We start from the raw sequence: 23,024 nt of genomic DNA on the forward strand, positions 1-23,024 counted from the left end.
AGGCGGCGAGATAATCAAAATGGCGACGGTGGTGGTTTTGATTAATGCCATTACAGACCTGCTGTCAGGGCAATATACATCGACTCTATGGGGTACATGGTGGTGCCGCGAAGCCGTGCGAATTATCTGGCATCTGGAAAATCGGTCGTTAACTACTCTGTCAATACCTTCAGCAGACGACACGGTGTCAATGATGATTCGTTGCGATTCCTCTGGGAGCCAGCATTAACGCGACTCTCGTTCCCTTTCAATAAAATTACAGCTAATTTTCCCTGAAAGAAGCACAAATTCCCTGAGAATTCCCGGTTTGCCCGGTTGGTGGACACCTGCGGTACTTCCCAGTCACGAATGGATTGCGCGGTGACACAGCACTCTCGACAGAAAAGTAGTGAGCGCCGAGTTTTCAAGAAAGGAAATGCAAGCAAGGCAGATGACGATTATGACTGTGGGACAAATATACACCTCAAAGGGTGCAAGCGTTTTAAGAGTGTACACTCTTAAACAAATTTGCACCCTTTGGGTTGTATCTTGCCACACAACAATAATCGCCATTTGTCTTGTCCGCATTTCCTTCGCTGCGAGCCCGGTACTTCCAAGTCACGAACGGCATGCGCGTTACCAGCATGAGGGCATTCTCGACAGGAAAGTAGCGGGAGCAAGGTCTTCAAAAAAAAAAACACAAGCAAGACAGATGATTATTGTTGTGTGGCAAATATACACCTCAAAGGGTTTACATTTGTTTAAAGGGCCCCTGAAACGGTTCGGACAAATTTTGTAGACGCGTAGGGTATAGCTTAAGTAGAACATTCGCACCACAACTTAAGTGAAGCGTTATGTTTTAATGGAGCTACAAGCGATTACAAGTTACCCTCCTCCCTAGCCATGCTTTTCCTCCTCAACTCGTTCGCCGAGCGATCGGGGCTAAGCTCCGCCTTCACTGGTTCTGCGTCACGATGCGACGTCACATCGTGCACTTCCAGTTGTTTTGGAGCCCGCCCCCGCCCGCGCAAAACCTCTTCGCTAGCCACTTGGCCGTCGACCCCAAGCGAGAGCTATCGAAGCAGCGTGCGTTGCGAGCACTCTGTCGCAGCGCCGAAAGTGTCTGGTATTCCGGTAACCACACATTAGCTGAACGTTGCGACGGAACAGTGGAGGCATAAACTCAAGCTGATGAAGGAACTTTAGCGTAGACGTACGTGAGCTGCCCGATCGGTCTCCACGGTCCAGCCACCCATTGGCGCAGAGCTTAACCAGCCAAAGAAAGAGCTAATACTGCTCTGACCAAGTGTAAAACATTTTAAACATTTACAACAACATGTTAACGATTACACTCCTGCGAAAAACTTACGCCAGCAGCAAAGAATACATTTTGTTACTGCTACTGTATCTGGTTGAGCTCTATGCCACCAGGTGGCTGCACCGTGCAGACAATTCACATTTGCGCTTTTCTTCATCCCATGAAACGACACGCAAGGGGACACGGCCAGGCCCTGTCCCCTTGCACTTGCGTTTACCCAAATACCGGACTCACGAAACGCTATTGCGTTAGTAATCTTCCGGTGTAAAGTGACGGCCGCAATCGCACAAATCCTGGCGCCGATCGGATAGCGGCAGTCCGATGCGCTGCAGCCAGTCCGCTCGTCTACTGGCTTGCAGAGGGCCACAATGTCGCAGCTTGACATATTGCTAGTCACTACGTTTGCGGTCCACAACGCAACAAAGTCGAATCATAGCGCTCGCGAAAACACAAACCGACACTGACGGCGGAGCTCTCGTCAAAGATGGAGCACGTTGTAACACAAGCAGACGACACTTGCTGTGTGCCGGAAGTGCTTAAGTGTACTGAAAAATTGTTCTTGTGCATTCCCTTTATGTTACTTTCTTTCTATAAAAAGAAATTAACTAACACTCCCACTATTACGAACATCATTTGTTTGCCATAAAGTTGCAAGAATTATCTATCACGCGCCCTGGTCAGCCAATCGGATAGCTTGCCCCACTGACGTCATATGGGTGATTTGCGTCATATGGGTAGGGGCGGTTTAAAATTCCACCGCACAGTGTGCTGTGATCGGCAGCGATGTGCATTTTTAAAACCTTATATTAAATTACACGCTGTACAGTGAGCACATAGATGCGTCAATTAATGATCAGAAGGACCTACTCCAACAACTCAGTACGTTTGCAGAAAATCGTAAAAATCGTTTCAGGGTCCCTTTAAGAGTGTACGTGACTTTGTTACATTAGGTCTATTCGATTCAGCCAAGTTTCTCTGCACCTTCTGCACCTATTCACGGTGCACTGCACCTAGACCTTCGATTCCCCAAGGTGCAGCAGTGCACCCTGCACCCCCGTGCTCGATTGAACGGGGTGCAACGCAAGGTGCCGCCGTGGTGCACTGCACCCTTGAACCTTGCAGCGAGTGGGTGCAGCCCGGCACCCCCTGCACCTTTTCGTTTGAGGTGCCGTGCACCTTTTTCTGAATCGAACAAACCTATTGTGTACAAGGGTTCTGCAAAAAGCTGTATTTTCGCATTACTAAATTTTTTGACATTCATGTGTAACATATAAATTTTGTCCACTTTAGATGTACTATTAGATTAAATTCACAGAATTGTGATATCATTTTTTATTGCTGAGTTCGAGTTGTAAACTTGATAGCTTCGTTTTCTGAAAATTTTTGATTTTTGCCACTCTTTATATAGAATTGACAAATTAAATTAAAAATTCAAATCCTACAGTCACTAGATTTTAAGTTTGTCCTTTAAATGCAACAAACCTCATCAAATTTGCCGCAGTGGTTGTCGAGAAAGACGAGTTCTTCTTTTACATGTATTTAGATAGGAGCACCCAAGCTAAAGCTTCCTCTTTAGTTTCTAGACACCATATCTGCAGCATAGCTTTGTAGTGTAGTGGAGTACCAGGCTAGTGCAATGCAGAAATGGCACGTGTATGCCGCTAAGTGGGAAATGTAGCGCTGCACCTAGCATCCATCCATCCTTCCATTGTCTAAAGCACAGCCTCTCGCTGTATTATCTAGATGGGAATCTGGCACTGCTACGCTCAACGTTAATACATCATTGAGAGTGACCTCTACTTCAGTTTCACAGCTCTCTATGCACGCCCACTGGCCGATGGACACAGTGGCTGTCGCTGCAACTACCTGTGTTGCAGTCGCGCTTTTCATCACACTCCACGCATCGTCTGCTCCTGCTGTGATGCGTCGTTTTTCCCTACTGGCCTGCACTGGTTGTTGTCGGTAAATGTAGCTTAGCTATACACTAAGTTTTGTGACAAACCTGCCACGCTTAAAGCTTTAGCTCGGGGGTTCCCATCTAAATAGACGGGAAAGCAGAAACTGTTTTTCTAGGCAAACACTGCAACAAATTTCATGAGGTTTGTTGCATTTAAATGTAAACGTTAAAATCTAGTAGCTTGGTTTCGAATTTTTTTATAAATATAGACAAAACTCAGAAATTTTCACAAACCAAAACTTCGAAAGCTTACAACTCTAAATTCAGCAATATCACAATCCTGCAAATTGCACCTAATAGTACATCTAAACAGGACAAAATTGATATCTTATACATGGCTCTCAAAAAGACTACTAGGTTGTGAGAACTTTTGCAAAATCCTTGTAAACAATCTAGCAAATTCACGTAATATATAAATTGAAATATCAAATTTGTCTGCTTTGGACGCTCTCATTGATGCAGTTCATAGAACTGCAATATCTGTTCTAGGTGCAGAACTACGAAATTGTAAACCTCTTGCTTCTATTTTTTCAATCTTGCCAATTTTTGATAATGCCCTTTAATGAATGCAGGTGCTAAATCAAAATTCTGCTTCCAGCAATCACTAGAATTTAAATTTCTCTCTCAAATGTAATAAACTTCATTAAAATCAGCCCAGTGGTTATCTCAGAAAAGTGTTTCTGCATTTTTCACTTATTTGAATAGGTGCCATCAGAGTTTGGCTCGAGCTAAAGCTTCCGCTTAAAGGGACTGACAACAAATTTTAAGGGCCTAGTTTTATATGACTCAACGCAAAACTCACCCTCCGTAGTGTCTACACCTGCAGAGGTTTCTTCCAAAAGTGCGTGGACATATTGTAAGCAGAATTTTTCGGTTCGTCTTGAGAAGGCACATCTTGAAAATTTCGGTATTTTGATTGCTCCATTCCAATGCACTATTTATATCATGGGGATTAGCACCCTCTAAAAAAAGTAAGAGCCCCTCTTCCAGCAAAGCTGAGATAAGTGAGAGCGATACAGATAGCCCGGCTCGCAAATTGTGAAAGCCACCCATCGTTCTTCTTTCAGAGGAATGAGTGCAACTGTTGTTAACCACCTACATTTTGATATTTTCAACCACACTTGAAAAGAAAAGGCTGGTACAATAAGTTAGTGCTGTTATACAGGCCTTTCTTATATTTATACAGTGTTTTTCCCCAAGTAAATGCCTACGTCATGGCTGGCTGGTTCCCATTGTCGTTATTCTGTCGATGGATGAGCCAAGCCAACTCATCGGAAAAGAAGGCGAAGGCAGCGCCACTCTTTTGCATACTGCAAACGAAAGCCTATCTGCATACTGCACGTTATAAAAAGGTATAACCACAAAAAGTGTGCTGTATTCCAATACTAATAAAGAGACCAGGAACTGCGCAGAATAATAAAAGGTCACATGATAGATCTCTTATGCATCTTCATGTTTTTGCCACGTGGGGAAACAAAAGTTATTTGCCGCGAATTTTAGTGAAGAATTAAAAATAGAAATCCACATTTGATGAGAAAAACATGGCTAATTTTAACCAATACGATAGGTAACCTTCCCATAAGTAGGGTGATCTAGATTCATGTTCTGAGCGGTTATCTGTCCCTTTAAGTAACAGAGACTTCACTGTGCCCCTGTACCTGTGCCATTGTGTCTTGCGGATGCAGCTATATTCGTGCACGGCTCTTCATCTGCTGCACGATTGCTGCGATGGGTCATTTCACCCCCGTACCCTGTACCGCTTGCTCGTCAGTGAATGTAGTTTAGCTAGAAGTAGTAAAGGCAAGGCGCAGAAGACCAGGACTCTAGAAGAAGAACACAGACGACAGGACCGGCGCCGGTCCTGTCGTTTGTGTTCTTCTTCTAGAGTCCTGGTCTTCTGCACCTTGCCTTTACTACTTCAAGCATGAACCAACTAGCCCAAGCAAGAGTTTTACTTGAATAGTTTAGCTACCCCCTCAAACTTTTATGCCAAGAATGGTGCTAGAAAAAATTACCCTGTACCGACCTCAAAAGACACATGTAGCTGGTGCCTCAAAGCTGCAGCTTTACTGAGCAAATGAGCAGTCGTATGCCATCACTCTGCTTTCCAACTAACTTTTAGAAATTAGAAGCCCCATACTGCCTTACTCAACATTTTTTTTTCTTTTTTTCTGGAAGCTTATACTTAACATGTGTGATAAAGACAATGAGTGCATGTGTAGAAGCAGCAGTATTAAGAGTGAGTGCCTTTTTAGTTGCTCACAGATATAAAAAAGATGTAGGTTCAATGTAATCGGCAGGAAGTGGCAAGAACACATTCCAAAAGTGAACATTCATAGGTCAAAGGTTTATTTTCTTTTCGACGAACCAAATCGGCAACAAACATTGTGACATCTTTTATTTACTTGAGTAACCGTTCTAAGTAATTATGCCTTTTCTCTGGCAGGTTATGTGCCCGTGCTCTGTAAGCAATACTCATGGTTTTTTTTTTCTTCTTAGTTTTAAATGCATGCACATCACCAATAAAAATTGATTAGGCATTTCAAGGTTTACAAATCACCGCACCACAGGCGCTCACAGACAATGTCTCTACATAATTTCTTTAGCCTGACTGGGGTGTTCCAAAAGAAATCACCGGAAACAGGATTTACTGAAACGCGTGATGAATAAATTTTTCATTCTGTCAACATTTGATCAACAGAGTTCAACAATTAATTTCTGGGCATCGTGTCGTGTGCATTTTAATGCGACAGCGTGAAGGAGCTCGTGTCGCAGAAAAGCCGATGTCGGCGGCGCTGGCCGTGAGCGAAAAATCCCGGAAGGCAATTCACAAATAAAAACAACTTGCAAGATGGACTGGTTGGGAATCGAACCAGGGTCTCCGGAGTGTGAGACGGAGACGCTACCACTCAGCCATGAGTTCAATGGTTCAAAGCGGGACAAAAGCGCCTCTAGTGAATGTGGTGTTGCCTTAGAAACGTGCCGTAGAAAGTTATACTGCAGTGTATATCGGTAATTATGAGCATGTAACTTACAGAAGTCCCAGTTAAACGAGTAGCGAAGTATGTTTCCACTACATTTCTTCTGTGCTTGGCGCACACGCAGAGCTATCTTGCGGCAAACACAGAAGACCCCCTCCTCGCAATGTATGGCGCCGCCCCGACAGGTGGCACACCACTCGCCCGCTTCTCCCCTTCATCTTGTCAAGAGCATGCCGAGCGAATGAATGGGCGGTGCGAACGGGGTGTGATAACGCTATCGCTTTCCACTCTTGAAGGCGAAGCTTAAGCGTCCTCCAATTTTTCCATTATGTTGATGAATAGTTAGTCATACTCCACGTGTCAGCACAAGTAAGCTTAATAATGCCATAGATCACGTATTAAAGATATTCCGATCAGCTTCGGGGGGCTCACACTTGCCCACGAATTAGCCAGGGATAACTACTTTCAGTTTTTGGACCTCAGTCTTCATTTTGATCCAAAAGACATCCGTTGGTATTGTAAGGAAGATAACGAACGTGAGCGCAGAGTCAGCAGCATTGGCAGCATCAAGCGCGCACACAGCAGAGGCTCGAGCTAGGGGACTGTGCTCGGTGCATTCTTGAACCGGCGGTCGCTACGAACCTCAATAAATCCCCTTTATAAGTGGGGGAGGTGCGGGGTAACATTACGCTCTACCATCATGGAACTCCGTTCTTGGACGCTACCCTCTGCCATGCAGGACGCAGACCAGCAGACTCTTCCATCGCCACCCATCCCTTGCGCTGGCACCGTTCGCCAACGGGAGCCTCCCATCTTCAGCGGAACCGACGATGACGACGTTGAAGAGTGGCTGTCCTACAAACGGGTGAGCGTTCACAACAAATGGAATGATTCAGACAAGTTGGCTTACGTATCATTCCACTTCGCGGGCGTGGCCAGCCTCTGGTTCAGAAATCATGAGAGGGTATCCGAATGTGGTTGGCGTTCAAGACGTCGATTACAGAAGTATTTGACCGACTCACCGTCAGGAAACTCCGAGTGGAGCAGCGTTTGCGTACACACGCGCAGGACACGAGTGAGACATTCACCAGCTATATTGGCGGCGAGGAGTTACGGAGTCGCCATCTATCGGAAGCGCCTCGCTGGCGTAGTATGAGGGATCACGCGGCGCGCTCCTCATAAGTTTTGCTGTCAGCGCTCACTGAAAACACCACGCGCAAGCTCTCCCGGACATTTCTGTAAGTACTTTCGAAACGAGAGAAGTTTTTTACTGTCTAAATAATAATCTTGGGCAAACTGAAAGCGCACAATCGTTTTCAGACGCTATCTCTTTACCGAATACGTACAGTGAACGCCATTGCGCGCGGTCGCCGCGATGGAGTCTCCCGAACCGGCTTCTTGCATGAAAGGTAGATATACGCTGACAGCAAACTATGTGAAATATGTTCTTATAGTGTTTGTATAACTAAATGGAGCGTAATAGAACGAATTAAGCCTCAATGCACGATCGCGCAGATTCGCAGCGACCGACTGCGCGACTGCATGCTTATCCGCGCACTGTTTCGCTTTCACCGCGTGCGCATTTTCGCTCAGTGCCATGAGCTTCAGGCGGCAGAATATGAGCATTTGACAGTATACAAGCAACCATTGTTGCGTGGGCGCTATCAGAGCTGTTCAAAAATAATTTTACTGTAGTGACTTCGACGCCTACGGGGACTGTGATGTGCCGTCGCGACGATTCAATCTTTCTTTTTTCTTCTAAATTCTTGCATGTTTCAATATTATTGCTCGAGTTGCATCGCACTGTATGTTTATCGGTGTTCTAATCATGTGATTTCCCGCTGTTTCTTTTTTGTAATCCAGTGCATTAATTCATAATACAAACATGAACATATGCCGTGCTTTTTTAAATGTGCTTCTTACCGCTGCCTTTCCACTCCACTGAACTTGCCAGTATCTATAGCATCGATAAGTTCATAGACCAAACCATCATGTCATTAGTCGGGCAGTGGACTCGAACGAGCGTCTCAGTGCGCGTTTTCAGAACATCGCAGACGGGGCGCTGTAGCAGAAATCTTCCTCGCGTCTGTGCTTGCTGCATAACCGAGTTGTAGCCGATGACTGTTTGCTGGTTTTATGTTTCGCGAGCCAAGCTTCACGCAGCTTCTTCTCCTGTGGTTACGTGTGAATAGAGAGTCTTAGAATAGGGGCCCCAAACGTTTTGGGGCCCCAAAGAAATAGCGTCGACGCCACTGCGCATGCGCAAGACGCAAACTCTGTTTGGGTTTTGCATTGGGAACGCTATTTCACCAATTTAGCGGGAGCCCAAATAGCGGCTCCAAAAGCTTTGCGTCGGCAAACTTGGCGGCACCCATCGAAGCGACGGCTCTAACCTAGCACAAAACTGGGTTCAATTCGCGGTAACGCGTGAAGTTCGCAAGCTAGGAGAAGTGAATGCGGTTATTGCTTTCTCTCAACTAGCGTGTGTTATTAAGATTGACTCATTAGACGCCGCTGATTTTGAATTCGATTGTGGATTTTATGGCTCGTAGGCCTAACACGGCTAAGCTTGGCTGGTGAAGGCTAGTAAAATTGGTTTGCTCAAAACTAAGCGCAACGAATTGTTTGCTGCTTACAGAGAATAACCTCTAAATTGTACTCAAACGCGAATACACGCAAGTAAAAATTATTATTCCTATCATAAAATGGTATATTTTATTTAATTATTTCTGATAGTTTTTCTTTGACGCCGTAGTGGCGCTGTCAGCGCAAGACGCTATCTGCAAACGTCAAACCCTATTCTAAAACTCTTCACTCCTACGTACCCCAACGCTAACACCCGCAAAGCTCTTTGGGGCCCCAAACTATTGGGGCCCCTATTCTAAAACTCCCTAATAAGGCTGACACCGGCCTCCGTTACGTGCGTCCGGCCCTGCGCCACCGAAGAGTAGCCTACCATGTTGCGCGCCTTCAAAGGCAGCCACTACCTATTGTAGTGCTTTAAAGCGTTGTAAAGCAGACACTCGAAGTGGGAAAATTTCGCCACTAAATGGGGACCGCAGCGTACAAGGGAATTTAAACTCGTTTTCAGCTCGCTTCGGCGCTCCCGAAGCAGCCGACGCGGCCGCTATGTCCACGTGATCCCTCCTAGCATGTCACGCCGACGGTGGCGCCAGCTTTTCCAGTGGTGGAGCTCGAGGCCAATAGAAGACGTTCTCGATTTGTGCAGGCGCGTGAACGCTGCCATGATGGAAGCAGAAAAGATCAAGCACGTCATAAAGGGAATCGATAATGATGCGCTCCAGATGCTTCTGGCCAAGGACCCGCGCACTGTTGGCGATGTTATCAGCTTGTGCCAGAGCTATGATGAATTACGTAAGCAGTGAGCTCTGACAAGGCGACATGCCCCACTAAATGCGGCATCACTCTGCAGCCTAACCACCGTCCTTCGAACAAGCCTCCCTGATAACCCAAATCAAGGATTTTGTCCGCGAAGAAGTCACACGACAGCTATTTCTGGTGTCCATCACTCAGGAGTCTGCCAGCACTTTGCCATCTCATCTCCGTAACGTGATCCATGAAGAGGTCACGGAAGCGCAGCCGGCTGTTAACCAGCAGGATGTCGTGACTAAACCAGTCACTTATGCAACGGTTGCTGCAATGGCCCCTCGCAGTGTGCCCATGCATCGCTTCCAGCAGCCTGTGCACCCTCCCCCTCCCGTCCCCTGGACCACCACTGCCGTCGCTAACCCGTGGCGTACGCCAAACAATTGCCCTATATGCTTCGCACGTAGGTATCCCGGTCATGTCGCAAGGTTCTGCCGCCGCCGATCGCAGGTGTTTGATGACGATCGACAAGTGCCCTATGTGCCACCTGATCCAAATGCACCTTACGGACCCTTCGACCCATCACCAGCTCGCTCCCAGACTGATCGCCGTCCTCGCTTCAAATGCCTCCGATCACCCTCCCCACGTCATCGATCGCTTTCCCCTATGCGTCGACGACCCATCTCTAACATAGAGGAAAACTAGACGTCACAGTTCCCGAGGCAAGAACTATACAAGTGTCCGCATGCCGAAGTCCTCCTCCTTTACCTGCCAATGTCATCGATGTGCTTATCGAAGATGTTCCTACAGTCGTCCTCATCGATACCAGTGCCACTATTTCAGTTATGGATGCCAGGTTTTGCCGTTCGCTTCGTAAAGTGACGACGTCTCTGCCTGGATTGTCGGTTCGAACAGTGAGTGCTCAACCCATTCGCACTAACGCTGCTTGTACTGCCCGTGTGACCATACAGGACGTTTTATACACAATTGAGTTCATAGTTATTTCATAGTGCTCTCACGCCGTTATTCTAGGATGGGATTTTCTCTCACGCCACAATGCCATCATCAATTGCGCTCGGGCTGAGATTGAACTTTTCCAACTTGGTGACCCGGCCTCGGTCGATGCTCATCCTGCCACTAAAATTGTCATGAAAGAGGACACCTGTATTCCCCCGTGCTCTTCAGCATTCGTACCAGTATTCTGTAGTACCATATCCGACAGCACGGCCTTCTTCATGCCCTCTCATCACTTTGTTACCTGAAAAGCGCTTCCTTTGCCCTTTGCAGCTCTTGACCTTGCCGCTGGTGTTAGCACGATACCCATTTACAATCATCTTTTATCGCCACTATCACTGCTCCACTGCGAATGCCTTGGTTACGTCGAGCCGGTCGATTCAACATGAATTGTCTCCGTCCTCGATGAAGTGCCTTCTACTGCCGTCCATGAACTGAGTGCCCTCTCCATACCCAACTCAACATGGACTGGTGTGTTCAGCCCATTCATCGCCGAAGATCTGACGCATTCGCAGCGATCTCAACTTCTCGCAATCCTTCAGCACTTCCGCCGTTCTTTCAACGTTGCACAAACATCTCTTGGTCGTGCATCGACAGTCGAGCATTACATCGACACTGGCTCTCACTCACCGCTGCGACAAAGACCATATCGCATGTCCGCTATGAAACATCGTGTCATTGCAGACCAGGTCAATGACATGCTCCGTCGAGGCGTCATTCAACCTTCACAGAGCCCATGGGCCTCTCCTGTGGTCCTCGTCATAAAGAAAGACTGTTTCATTCGCTTCTGTGTTGATTTTCAATGGTTGAACAAGATCATGCAGAAGGACATCTACCCATTACCACGCATCGATGATGTTCTGGACTTTTTGCAGGGAGCCGAGTTCTTCTCTTCGCTGGATTTGCGATCAGGTTACTGGCAGGTTCCAATGACAGAGGCCGATCGCCCAAAAACTGCTTTGTTACACCAGACAGCTTGTTTTAATTCGCCGTCATGCCTCTCGGACTTTGCAACGCACCTGCTATGTTCGAAAGAATGATGGATAATGTTCTGCGCGGCCTCAAATGGAAAATCTGTCTTTGCTATCTTGACGACATTGTGGTGTTCGCCCCTGATTTCGCAATGCACCTACTCTGCCTCCAGCACGTACTCACTTGCTTAACCAACACCGGGTTGCAACTTAACCTGAAGAAATGTCGATTTGCTGTTCATCAGCTCGCAATTTTAGGCCATGTCGTGTCAAAGGAGGGCATTCGCCCAGATCCCGAGAAGCTACGTGCTGTTACTGCCTTCCCCAAACCTACCACTATGAAAGAGCTACGCAGTTTCATCGACCTCTGCTCTTACTTCCAGCGATTCGTTCGAAACTTTGCGTCAATTATATCGCCTCTCACGCAGCTCCTTGGTGGCGCTAGAGATCTCTCATCATGGTCTCCAGAGTGTGACTAAGCCTTCACAACCTTGCGCCATCTTCTCACGATGCCACCCATTCTTCGCCATTTTGGCCCTCAAGCGCCAACTTAAATTCATACCGATGCAAGCAGTGGCCTGGCCACACAAAACCTGGCCACACAAAACCTGGCCACACAGAACACGTGGTCGCATACGCGAGTTACACGTTAACTAAGACGGAGACCAATTACAGCGTTACAGAAAAGGAGTGTTTGGCTATTGTGTGGGCGCTTGGCAAGTTTTGCCCATATTTATACGGCCGATCTTTTGACATAGTGACCGACCACCACGCACTATGTTGGCTGTCGTTGCTCAAAGACCCATCGGGCCGCCTTGCCCGCTGGGCATTGCGAATGCAAGAATATGACATCCACGTGGTTTATCGTTCTGGGCGAAAGCACTCCAACGCTGATGCGCTATCCCGATCACTGCTTCCCCCGAAGGCCAGTCACGACTCTTCTTGCGAGTGAACCTTGTCCTCTCTGGACTTTGACACTATCACTGGTGCACAGCGTAATGATCCCTGGACTGCACCTCTGCTCGACCTTCTCTCGGACACGTCGAAATTTCCAGCATTGTGTATGCTTCGGTGCCAAGTTCCTTTTTCTGCGATTCGAGACCAGCTACTGTATCAACGTAACTATGCCCCAGAGGGACGCACCTGGTTACTCGTCATTCCGAGAATCTTGCGATCAGAGCTCTGCTCCTCGTTCACATCGACTCTCAGTGTGGCCACGTGGGAGTCGTCAGACCTATGAAAGACTTCAACATCGCTATTACTGGCGGGGAATGTACAATTTCGTTCGGAAGTTCGTCCGCTCTTGTTATGAGTGCCAACGCCACAAAGCGCTACTGCACAACTCCGCCGGTGAACTCCAGCTTTTACAATGCCCATTCCGACACTTTGATCGCAAGGGCATAGATCTCTACGGGCCACTTCCGTTGACTCCTACCGGCAACAGGTGGATAATCGTTGTGGTAGACCACTTTATCCGTTATGCAAAGACTGCTGCTCTACCAAATGCTACAGCGCAGGAGGTCGCCAATTTCATACTTTGCCGTTTTCTCCTTTGTCATGGAGGTCCACGTGAACTTTTAAGCGACATGGGCCGCGCCTTCTTATCTGAAGTCATCGAACTGCTTGCTGAATGCACTATTGTTCATCGTAAATGCACTGCTTATCACCCACAGACTAACGGTACCACGGAACGCTTTAATCGAACTCTTGGCGACATGCTCATTATGTAGGTCTCACCTGATCACTCTAATTGGGACCTAGTTCTTCCATTTGTCACCTACGCCTACAACACTGCGACTCAGGCCACTACCAGATTATCACCCTTTTACCTTCTTTACGGCCGTCATCCTTCGCGCACAATCAACACCATTCTGCCCTACTGGCTGGACGCATTTGAATGCCTGCCAATCTCGGAAGCCGCCAGACACGCGGAAGAATGTCGGCACCTGGCCTACCGATTCACCTCGGACGACCAGAACCGTCAAAAAGCCATTCACGAAGCCCAGAACTCGACTCCCACTTTTCTCCCAGGCACTCTCGTCTGGTTGTTAGTGCCACACTGCACGCCTGGGCTCGCTTCAAAACTCCTTCCGAAGTACAACGAGCCATAACGCGTTCTCGACAGAACATCACCCGTTAATTACCTGGTTGAGCCGCTAACACTGCCATCCGACATGCGACGTCGTAACCGCGAGGTCGTTCACGTTCAGCGTCTCAAGCCGTATCACCATTCTACCGTCCTTCCAGAAAACTAAGTCGCCAGGATGGCTCCTTTATTTCTGCGGGGCCATTGTAAGAAGATAACGAACGTGAGCGCAGAGTCAGCAGTATCGGCAGCATCAAGCGTGCAGCAGAGGCTCGAGCTCGGGGACTGTGCTCGGTGCATCCTTGAACCGGCGGTCGCTATGAACCTCAATAAATCCCCTTTATTGTATTACAACCTAAGGACAAAGGCCCCACTGCCGTTAGAAATTGCACATTACAAACTATTTAAAAGAGCCAACGTAACCCTAGCTTGTATTTAAGTCCGCCCTGAAAAATTTACGCGAGCACAAATTAAAAACCAGTTTCCATCAGCAAGTTAGGCCCTTCCTCTAGGCTGAATACCCTCAGAGTTTAATGGCGCCTGCGAAAGTCTCCTGCAAAAGCTTAAAGGTAAAAAGCACTAGAAAGAGGGTATTAAAGGGAAGCTGAAAGGTTTTCCAGAAAAAATGAGTGAACATGTGTACATAATGGTTTTCAAGCCTCCGAATTCGAATATCATATCGAAATTGAGCGAAAGAAAGCGCAAATATATTTTATTTCGACGAAAAGTGCAGCAGCGGACACGCCCAGCTCGCGCGTCTCGTTTCCGCCTGTGATTGGTCGGGCGCCTCGTGACGTCAACTCTAGTGACCGACCACTGCTGCTACACATGAAGCGCGGTGCCAGGTAGTTTGGTGCTGTAATGGACAATTAAGAGGTAATGGAAAATTTAGAGAGACTGCGTTTTTCTGAGGAGTTCGGCGTTACTCCCTACATGTAAGAGCCGATTGCGAAGAGCCGGCCTCTCGAAGAAGCAAACGATGCTGGTGCGAGCAGTGCTTTCGACGCGAATGAAAGCGAAGTCTTGGGATCTCCTCGTGTTGGAAATGCTCTTTGGTGAGTATGTTTTTTGCAAAGCGATCTAGTGATTTCGCCGATCTAGTGAGCTCGTTTCCGGTCAAACAACTGTAGTGTTGTGTCCCTACATGCCTCCTCGAGGAACGTAATAGGGGATGCGATCGTCGGCATTTGTGCGCTGTCCAAAGCTGTCGGCATTCTACAAAGACGGTTTAAACGCGTGAAAAGCTTCCTGGTTCATGCAGTGCGTGTAGTGATCTTCATCTGTGCGCCATCCGCACACTACTCTTAACCGAAGTCGTAAAGGTGGCGAATTCCGTTGGCTACATGAGACGGTTTCTCGCTGTGCACGAGAGAAGGGGGGAGCGTAGCGTCCTGGCGTGCGCCGGCTTTCCAGCACATGCAAACTCTACATTTGCACTGCGTTATGGTAGCTGCATGCAGGCTGTTTTACAACACACGTGCAAATAGAAAATTCGCGGCGCTTTGCGACGAAACCTGCGTCAAAGGCGGGAGATAAACATGCACCTTCCGTTCAGCGTGCTAACACGAAGGAGCTCGCAGTAAATCAAAATCCAGGTTTGGGCGAGTTCGTGTGTACGCTCCTTGTATACACGAACACTGACGGCCCTGCGCCGGGCCTTAGACGAGCCGACTTGACTGGCAAACCTAACGCACGTTTTAATGATAAATTCTCGTGATAATCATCGTCACGGAAGTGGTTGGAGCACAGCGCTGTTGTTCTTGAGGGCTTGAAATTCTTTCGCTTCACAGCAGCCTCCCACTTTGTTAAAAGCTTCTTGTCTTGTGGGAAGCAATGGAAGACAACATCGTCGCGGCCGCTGGTGCTCGTGCAACCGTAGGCTGCACAGAAAGCCGGCATGATCGGCCCACTACTTCAGTTGATGCTGCACACGTTGACTACCACTCTACATACACGCAGACGCACCAACAAAGGAATGCAGGGTCGATGGAAGCAGATTACGATGGCACGCACGCAGAAACAAGCACGGTCAGGCACGGTCGCGCAGGCTGCGATGGAACAAAACACTAGAATTGACGTCACAACACCACGGTTTCCGGTCTCCGCTCGCATCGTCAGCAGCAGCACGCGGCATTCGACCGGGGGCAGAGCTACAGCGCAATTTTAACCGACGATTACGTCGCTCCTAATTGAAAAAAAAAAAAAAACAAATTTTACCTACATGGTTTATAAGGTTCCCGCATGCGTATATGAGCGTCTCATTGAATTCGACAGACTCTTCAGCTTCCCTTTAAGAAAGAAAAACTGCAGGTCATGCCCTACATTCATAGAGTTTCACACATCAAAAAAGTAGCAAGCAGCTATGGAGTCAAGGCCATTTTTACGTCTCCATGCAAGCTTAGTAGAGTGTGCCCCGTGGTGACAGGCAAGAGAAAGACTAGGCCACAATGTTCAACCATGCATAAAACGCACTATACGGATTGTGTTTGTGGGGTAGTGTATTCGATCCCCTTGACATGTGACAACATTTACATTGGACAAACGGGCAGGTGTTTCAATGAAAGGGCATGGGATCACCAGTGGCACTTTAGCCCTGCACTGTGACAGATGCAGAGGAAAAAAAGAGGGCGGAAGAAACAACCCTTGCAAACGAACTTTTAATAACACAACGTTCCTGTTCTATTCGAGGGATCAGATCGAAAGCGAGATTGTCGAAGGGTTCCACACACAAAAAATGCTGACAAATGTATCAGCACACCATCTGTCTCGTTGGTTCCAGAAGACGTCAATTTTCTGGAATATGCCTTTTAAAAAGATTCCCTTTGGCGGTTTAAGGTTTTCTTGTTTTTGTTTTCAGTTTTTGTTTATCGTAGGTGTTTCGTGCTGTGAGTGCCACCAAGCATTAGTTTTTTTTCACCAGGTCCCGTTCTTTCCATAGTCACGTTTGTAAATTCACTAGTCACCGTCACCCCTTCTTTCTATGGTCGTTTTCATTAAGCCATATTTTGAGCCTTCATTCCTTCATGATGTCATTTCCACATTTGTTGATTGGTGTAATATTCCCCGTTTGTTGTTATGTTGTTCTTCCTTTTTTTGCTTCTTCAAACGATTTTATGTCCTCATCCTTTGCCTCTACACTGGTTATTTGTTAAGTGCCCCATCTGTTTCCTTCACATACTCAGTCTCTTCCTGCTTTTCCATTTTCTTTTTAAATTTTTTCTCTTCCTCTTTCATGATGCTGTAAGAATGGGTCATGACTGTTTTGGCGATCGCTTGTCACAATCTTGGACACACTGTTACCCAGCAGATAATCTTTTAAGTTTTTATGTTTATTGGCACATGTGAGAGTGACAATGCGGACATGTGCACACGTTTCCGAATGAAATATGTTGGTTGCTTGCTTTGCAGAAATAAATAGTTGGCAGTCTACGCTCATGGTGTGGTGAGTGTTTCTTTCTTGTGTCCTCGTTTTTTCGCCATATATAAGAAATGTCTAAAGGTATGAACCAACTAGCCTGCCAGAACGTCCTACTAAAACACACAACACCAACAACATGATGACAGTATACCACCAGACAATAGAGCACCACCAAAATCAATACAGAGGCGAAACCAGAAGCGGTAGAAGTGACGAAAGACACAGTTGCAGCACCACTAGTTCACACGACCATAATTTCAGCCACCCCCCGAGCGAAGCTGTGAAACTGAAGTATGTCTAAGAATGTAGGCTGCACTGTTGTATACATGGGAAAGCCTGTATATGGTGACTTTGGATTATAATCATCCTCGGAGAGCCAGGACACCTTGAAGGCATGCCTGGCTATCACTGTTCTGTCTGTCACATTAATAATTTCCTATTAAAACGGCACATAAAGAGCTGTTTTAGCTTTATTATTACACAAACACATGTTTTGTTTGATTATGAGGACTTGTAATTGGATGAACAATTATATTAAACGTAAAAAGTATCGCTGGGCTGCTAAAGTAGGACAGATGACAAAATTTGTGCTTGTTATGGAACAGTTTGCCACCTGTTCTTGCTTGTCTTTGGTTGATTATGCATTGTAGGTGAGCATCACTGAAAGATATAATATGGGTGAATGAAAACCTTTATGAAGATTTTAACGCGATAGCGTTAAGGAGCTCGTGTCGCAGAAAAGCCGGTGTCGTCGTTGTCGGTGTCGGCGTCCGCGGCGTTGGCCGTGAGCGATAAATGACGGCAGGCACTTCATAAATAAAAAGCAACTTCGAAGATGGGCTGGGTGGGAATCGAACCAGGGTCTCCGGAGTGTGAGACGGAGACGTTACCACTGAGCCACGAGTTCGATGCTTCAAAGCGGTACAAAAGCGCCTCTAGTGAATGCGGTGTTGCCTTAGAAACGAGGTGTTTCTAAGGCTCAGGCGTGCGTCGCTTGCTCCGGCGCACATTTCGTTGTCGCGCCGAACGATACGTTGCTCGACGCTCACCGCGTCCGATGCGGGGCGCGTAGTCGCTGCGCCGTAGCTCATTGTCTTACACACCTTGGCGGGTCGACGGGAACGCTGTCGCGTTCCACTCTTGAAGGCGAAGCTTAAGCGTCCTCCATTTTTTTTATTTTAGGACTGCATTATCTGTGTAGCCATAAGCAAGTTTAGATGAAGCCTCGTATAATACAAGCCTCGCACAACCATATATCGTCATTCCCATGATGACACAGGGCTCATTAGAAAACTCCCATAGACGATGGTGCCAAATTTCCCTCTAGGTAATAGTGAGAAACTCTACGGTCTAAAGAGAACACCTTCCGCATGGTGTACTTGTTCACCACATGCTTGTGACAGAAATAGGAAATTGAAAAAAAAAAAGAAGGGGAATCTGGGGTTTTACATGTCAAAACCTCGATATGATTATGAGGCACAATGTGGTGGGGGCTACGGATTAGTTTTGACCACCTGGTGTTCCCTAACTGCACCCACTGCCCGGTATGAGCCACCACTATGTTTGCTTGAATGCGGAGCTCATTATTTAATAAATGTCGGGGGAGGTGTCAAGAGCATGGCACATTTCCACTAGCAGAGGCACAGAGCTGGTATACTAACTCTAGAAGAAGAGCTGAGAGAAAAAGTGGCAACCGCAAAGGCTAGATTCTTGTATGCTACAAATATTCAAAATAAGATGCAAAAACAAGTATTTACACATAGCATGTATGTAGAGAAAATGTGTAAAGTCCATTGTGTACACTTTTCAGAAAGATCCCATAAATTTTGATGTAAAATTTACGGTGCCTGAAGGAGCGCTCCCAGTCTTCGTGTGCACCGCCCAATACAAGAGGCCATATGTGAAAGAATGCACTTGCAGGCGTCTGAGCTAGGTGACTCTGCCATACTGAGGGAGGCTTGGAATTGCGTTCATTGTGGGTCTTGTCTGAATCACATGTCCCCATCTGCGCCTGCACAGAGCAGCGACATGGCAGTGCTCTTGCAGTTACCAATTTCAATGCATGGACACTATCGGGAGTTTTTTTCTCTAGAATTTGATATGTTAGACAGTTTTGGTTTAATGTTAGCATAATAGCGGGATTAAGGGAAATAGCATTAACGGTCCGCAAATGAACTTTGGAGAAAGCAAGTGTTGGTATAGCATGATAGCGCAGTTTACGTGTGGGCCACTATTAGATTACATTGAATTTCGCATACATAGTAAACCTAAGCGATTCTATCTATTCATCAACTTTTGCGTATGCATCTGAAAAGTGCGATAGGCAGCACAATGAAAGCCGTAAGCGCAGTGCATTTGTCATTTTCCTGTCTGCCAATCCGCGGGGAAATTCATGCAAGCAGTACAAGCTGTCGACCATGGCCTCCGAGAGCTCCCTATCTCAGAGGCCATATGCCGACGTGCCTATCTCCCGACTTAGCCAATAGGTGGCGCTACCATCCTGGAAGTTCCTGATGCTATGCCCGGACGTGTACAAAAAGAAAAGCAATCTAGAAAACTGTGCAAGGTTATCTATGATACTCTGTTGTCAAAAGCCCAAGAATAAGCAAAAGCTGTTTTTACAGCCATTGGCAATGAAGTGAATTCTACAAAAGCAATGCCAAATTCAGTTTGAAGCAGGCGGCTGGGACCGCCACCATGTTTAAACTACGTAAACCACACAAAGAGGCTAACATTAAATCTGAGAAATAGCATAAGCATGCTAAACGTAGTGGCCACAGGCTGCTGTGTACGGTGGCGCATTTGTTAATTTCGGTGTTTTAGCTTTTAATGAGGCTGGAAAATTAAGTTTTGCTAGTCATGACACTTAAAATGCACCCCTTATCCACCGAATGTGAAGTCGCTGTCATGTACAGCTCTTTTAGAACTTTGAAACATTTTAGAATGGTCTTATGACACTCCGGATTAGGACACTTGCCTAAGTAATTTCCTACAAAGCCTGTAATTAACCGACAGTCTCAACAGTTGCATGCATCATGTGTAAGACACTCCCCATTCTCTCAAAATTTACACCTTATGACACATTCAGTTCCTTCTGGACATTGGCCAACGTTCCTGCATCGTTCGTAATAAATGCTAGTACAGCTCTGGAACACCTGCATAAGTAATCTGCTATAGAAGCATTAATAAACCTCGCACTTTAGTTTTCAGTACACGTCACCCACAAAAAAACCTTTATTATGTGCAGATAGAGAATTGCCACCATGTTTTGTTCTTTCAGGGCAGGGAATTGAACCACGCACTTCAAAATTTGCCTGCATGCCACCTCTTGCATGCCCCCTATGGCATCTATATATAACCTCGTTGAATGAGCTTACTTTTTCAGGGCCCAACGAAAATTGATATATAACGTTCTTGAGCTTTTTGTACAAAAAGGCCACCTGTGGATACATATACTTGGATGGCGGCTACGACTCTACAACTCCCACAGGTTGCAGAAGGCGAGTTTGGCACTGGTCTAAAATATTCACTTACAGTCTGCTTGTCTCTCTTCATATCTGAGCTGTGCTTAAACAGTTTGGGGACACAGCATGTGACACCGCGCATTAACTGCAGGCTAGGTTGCACATCCCGCTGCTTATATTTGGCTGCACTTTCTGCGCCCTTTAGGGAATGCAGATTTTGTCCTAGAGCGGAATGCACAGAGCTCTTGGATACGTACAGAAAAAAAATTGTTTGGCACTTAATTAATAGAGGAGATGTTCGTCTTCCGCTTTCAGTTCACGACCATCAAATTGGAAGCGTGCTAAGCTGAGTGACTAATTTAAATAGTAATATTAATTGTTTTATCGTGAATTGACTCTTGATAGCTGTCCTAGACGCTTTCTTTGCTACTTTATGGTGAATGACTTTTCTATGTCATTCTTATTTCAAGCACACATACACAACAAAAAAACAACCTTATAGTTTTCATTTCCTTGTATAAATAATACCGGAAAAATGGCACACATAAAAAGAAGTTCTTGGCAGATTTGCAAATCTTGATCATTTTTCACATCTCCTGGAGGAATCAGACAGCAACAATAGCTGTGCGAAATGGCCATACAAGGGGCCATGGTTCAGTTTACACAATGATTCTCTGCACAGAGCCATCTATGTGCGCAACACTTTTGCATGAGCCACCCACCTTTCCTTCATGTTGGGGCAGGCGGACTGCATGCTAAGCCTGACCGCAGTAAAAGGTAATGTTAAGGTTTGCACGGGCCCAGCAGCATATGTTAATTATCCAATTCACATTGTGTGAAACATTGAGACCTACTGCACATAATTTCGCACTTGTAATCACTGTTGCTGTTTTACACTTGTAGCAAATCTGGATTTTTGAAAATTTACAGAGGCTTGTGCAAATTGTTTTTGCTTTATTACATTGTTTTATATGTTGCTGAACTTACAAAGATGAACATGCTTAAGAAGAAATGATGCGCCAGACTCATTCTTGGAAGTGTGCCGACACACTCCGCGCATATTTCTGCGCACCCTCCGTCTTCCTATCATCCGGCCCAGCATAACACAGCTGCACGCTGGAGTGCGTGGCCGATAAAGCATAGCGCCACCGCCGCGTCACCCGAGGTATACGTCACCGACGGTGGCTATAAAAACAGGCTGCCTGGCTGAGAAGGACCGCTTTTCTACCTTCCGCTACTGGGACGAACGTAGCGTTGGTGTGCACGTCCGCTGCCATCGTTAGTCGATTAAAGAGTCCTTACGTTTTTATGTTGGGATTCGTCCTTCGGCAGACACGACATCCCACAGAAGCAAGCACAGTCACCCTGTGCAAGTCACCCTATACAGGGTGACTTGCACAGGCTTCCACAAAACACACAATAAATCATAGACTGCACAAGTGGGAAAAATTACTTCGTTCAGTACATGAGCTGCCACTACTGTGCCATGATATTGCAGTTTCGCTTCCTAACCTAACACTTTCATGTAGTCAAAAGAACATGTGGCACCTGTTAGCAACAACTTAGTCCAACTCTGCAACATTTTGGGGATGCAGATTCCAGAGCACAGATTCAAATGGACATTCTTCTTTTAATCTATCTGAACTACTTTTAATCGTCCCCCTTTGATGATATGCTGCCAGCTTTGTCCAAAGTGACAGATTAAACTCCCAGGTTTTAAGTGCCGAAACCACGACCTGAATATATGGCACGCTGTGGTGGTGGACTCAAGATTAATTCCCACCACCCAATGTTCTTGAATGTACATCCAATGCATGGTACACAAGTCCTTGTAAGAATTTGTCTCCATCATAATGCAGCTAGAATCAAACCTTGTGATCAGCAGCACAATGCCATAGCTACTGAGCTTCATTAAAACTTCTTTCTGGGCGAGTTGGTGCATACTTGACATAAAAATTGTTGCAGCGCAAACACAGATTCTCGGCAAGAGTGCCGACGCGACGGTGCACGTCAGTTTGGAAGCGCTCCACATACACAAATATGGCAGCAAGTGCGTAAGCACCCCTTCTGTATCCCTCTTTGCAGCAGAGCTTCATTTTTTGGAAGCGACTGCTTACTGATTTGATTGTATGTTAGTATCCCTCGCCTTTTTCTAGTGTTTTTCTCGTTTTTTTCTCGTTTTCTTGTTTTTTCTGCGCCTGATTCCGTTGACTGCTGGCACATTCGTTCATCGATGCGCAATGTCATTTTCCCCGATTGTATTACTCCCTTCCCCCTTCACTTCTGCCTTTCCCCTTATATAACGTATCCGTCTTCCGTCAATAAAATTTAGTTCACAGTCAGCGCTTGTGTCCCGTCCTTGATACCTTGAGGTTGCATGTGTTTGCGCTGTAACAATTTTTATGTCAAGCTACTGAGCTACTGTCTGAAGTGACAATGCATGCTAGACCACAACAGTGATGCTCACAGCACCAATGTTGGTTTGTATTCACAGCCAAAGGATTGTCTT

The 23,024-nt window shown here is 46.4% G+C and overlaps 1 protein-coding gene and 1 long non-coding RNA gene across 3 annotated transcripts in view; one reads left to right on the forward strand and one right to left on the reverse strand.

Annotated features, from left to right (window-relative positions):
- LOC142563797 (isobutyryl-CoA dehydrogenase, mitochondrial-like) overlaps window positions 1–23,024 on the reverse strand; it is a 129,724-nt gene that overhangs the window by 93,916 nt on the left and 12,784 nt on the right. The gene's annotated exons all lie outside the window — the stretch shown is intronic.
- LOC142563798 (uncharacterized) lies at window positions 6,950–20,518 on the forward strand. Its single transcript, XR_012824416.1, has 3 exons — window positions 6,950–7,100; window positions 17,042–17,075; window positions 20,437–20,518. It is a non-coding gene; the product is annotated as an uncharacterized LOC142563798 (long non-coding RNA).

The sequence above is a fragment of the Dermacentor variabilis genome, chromosome 11 (assembly GCF_050947875.1).
Source record: "Dermacentor variabilis isolate Ectoservices chromosome 11, ASM5094787v1, whole genome shotgun sequence".
Taxonomy (NCBI): Eukaryota; Metazoa; Arthropoda; class Arachnida; order Ixodida; family Ixodidae; genus Dermacentor; species Dermacentor variabilis.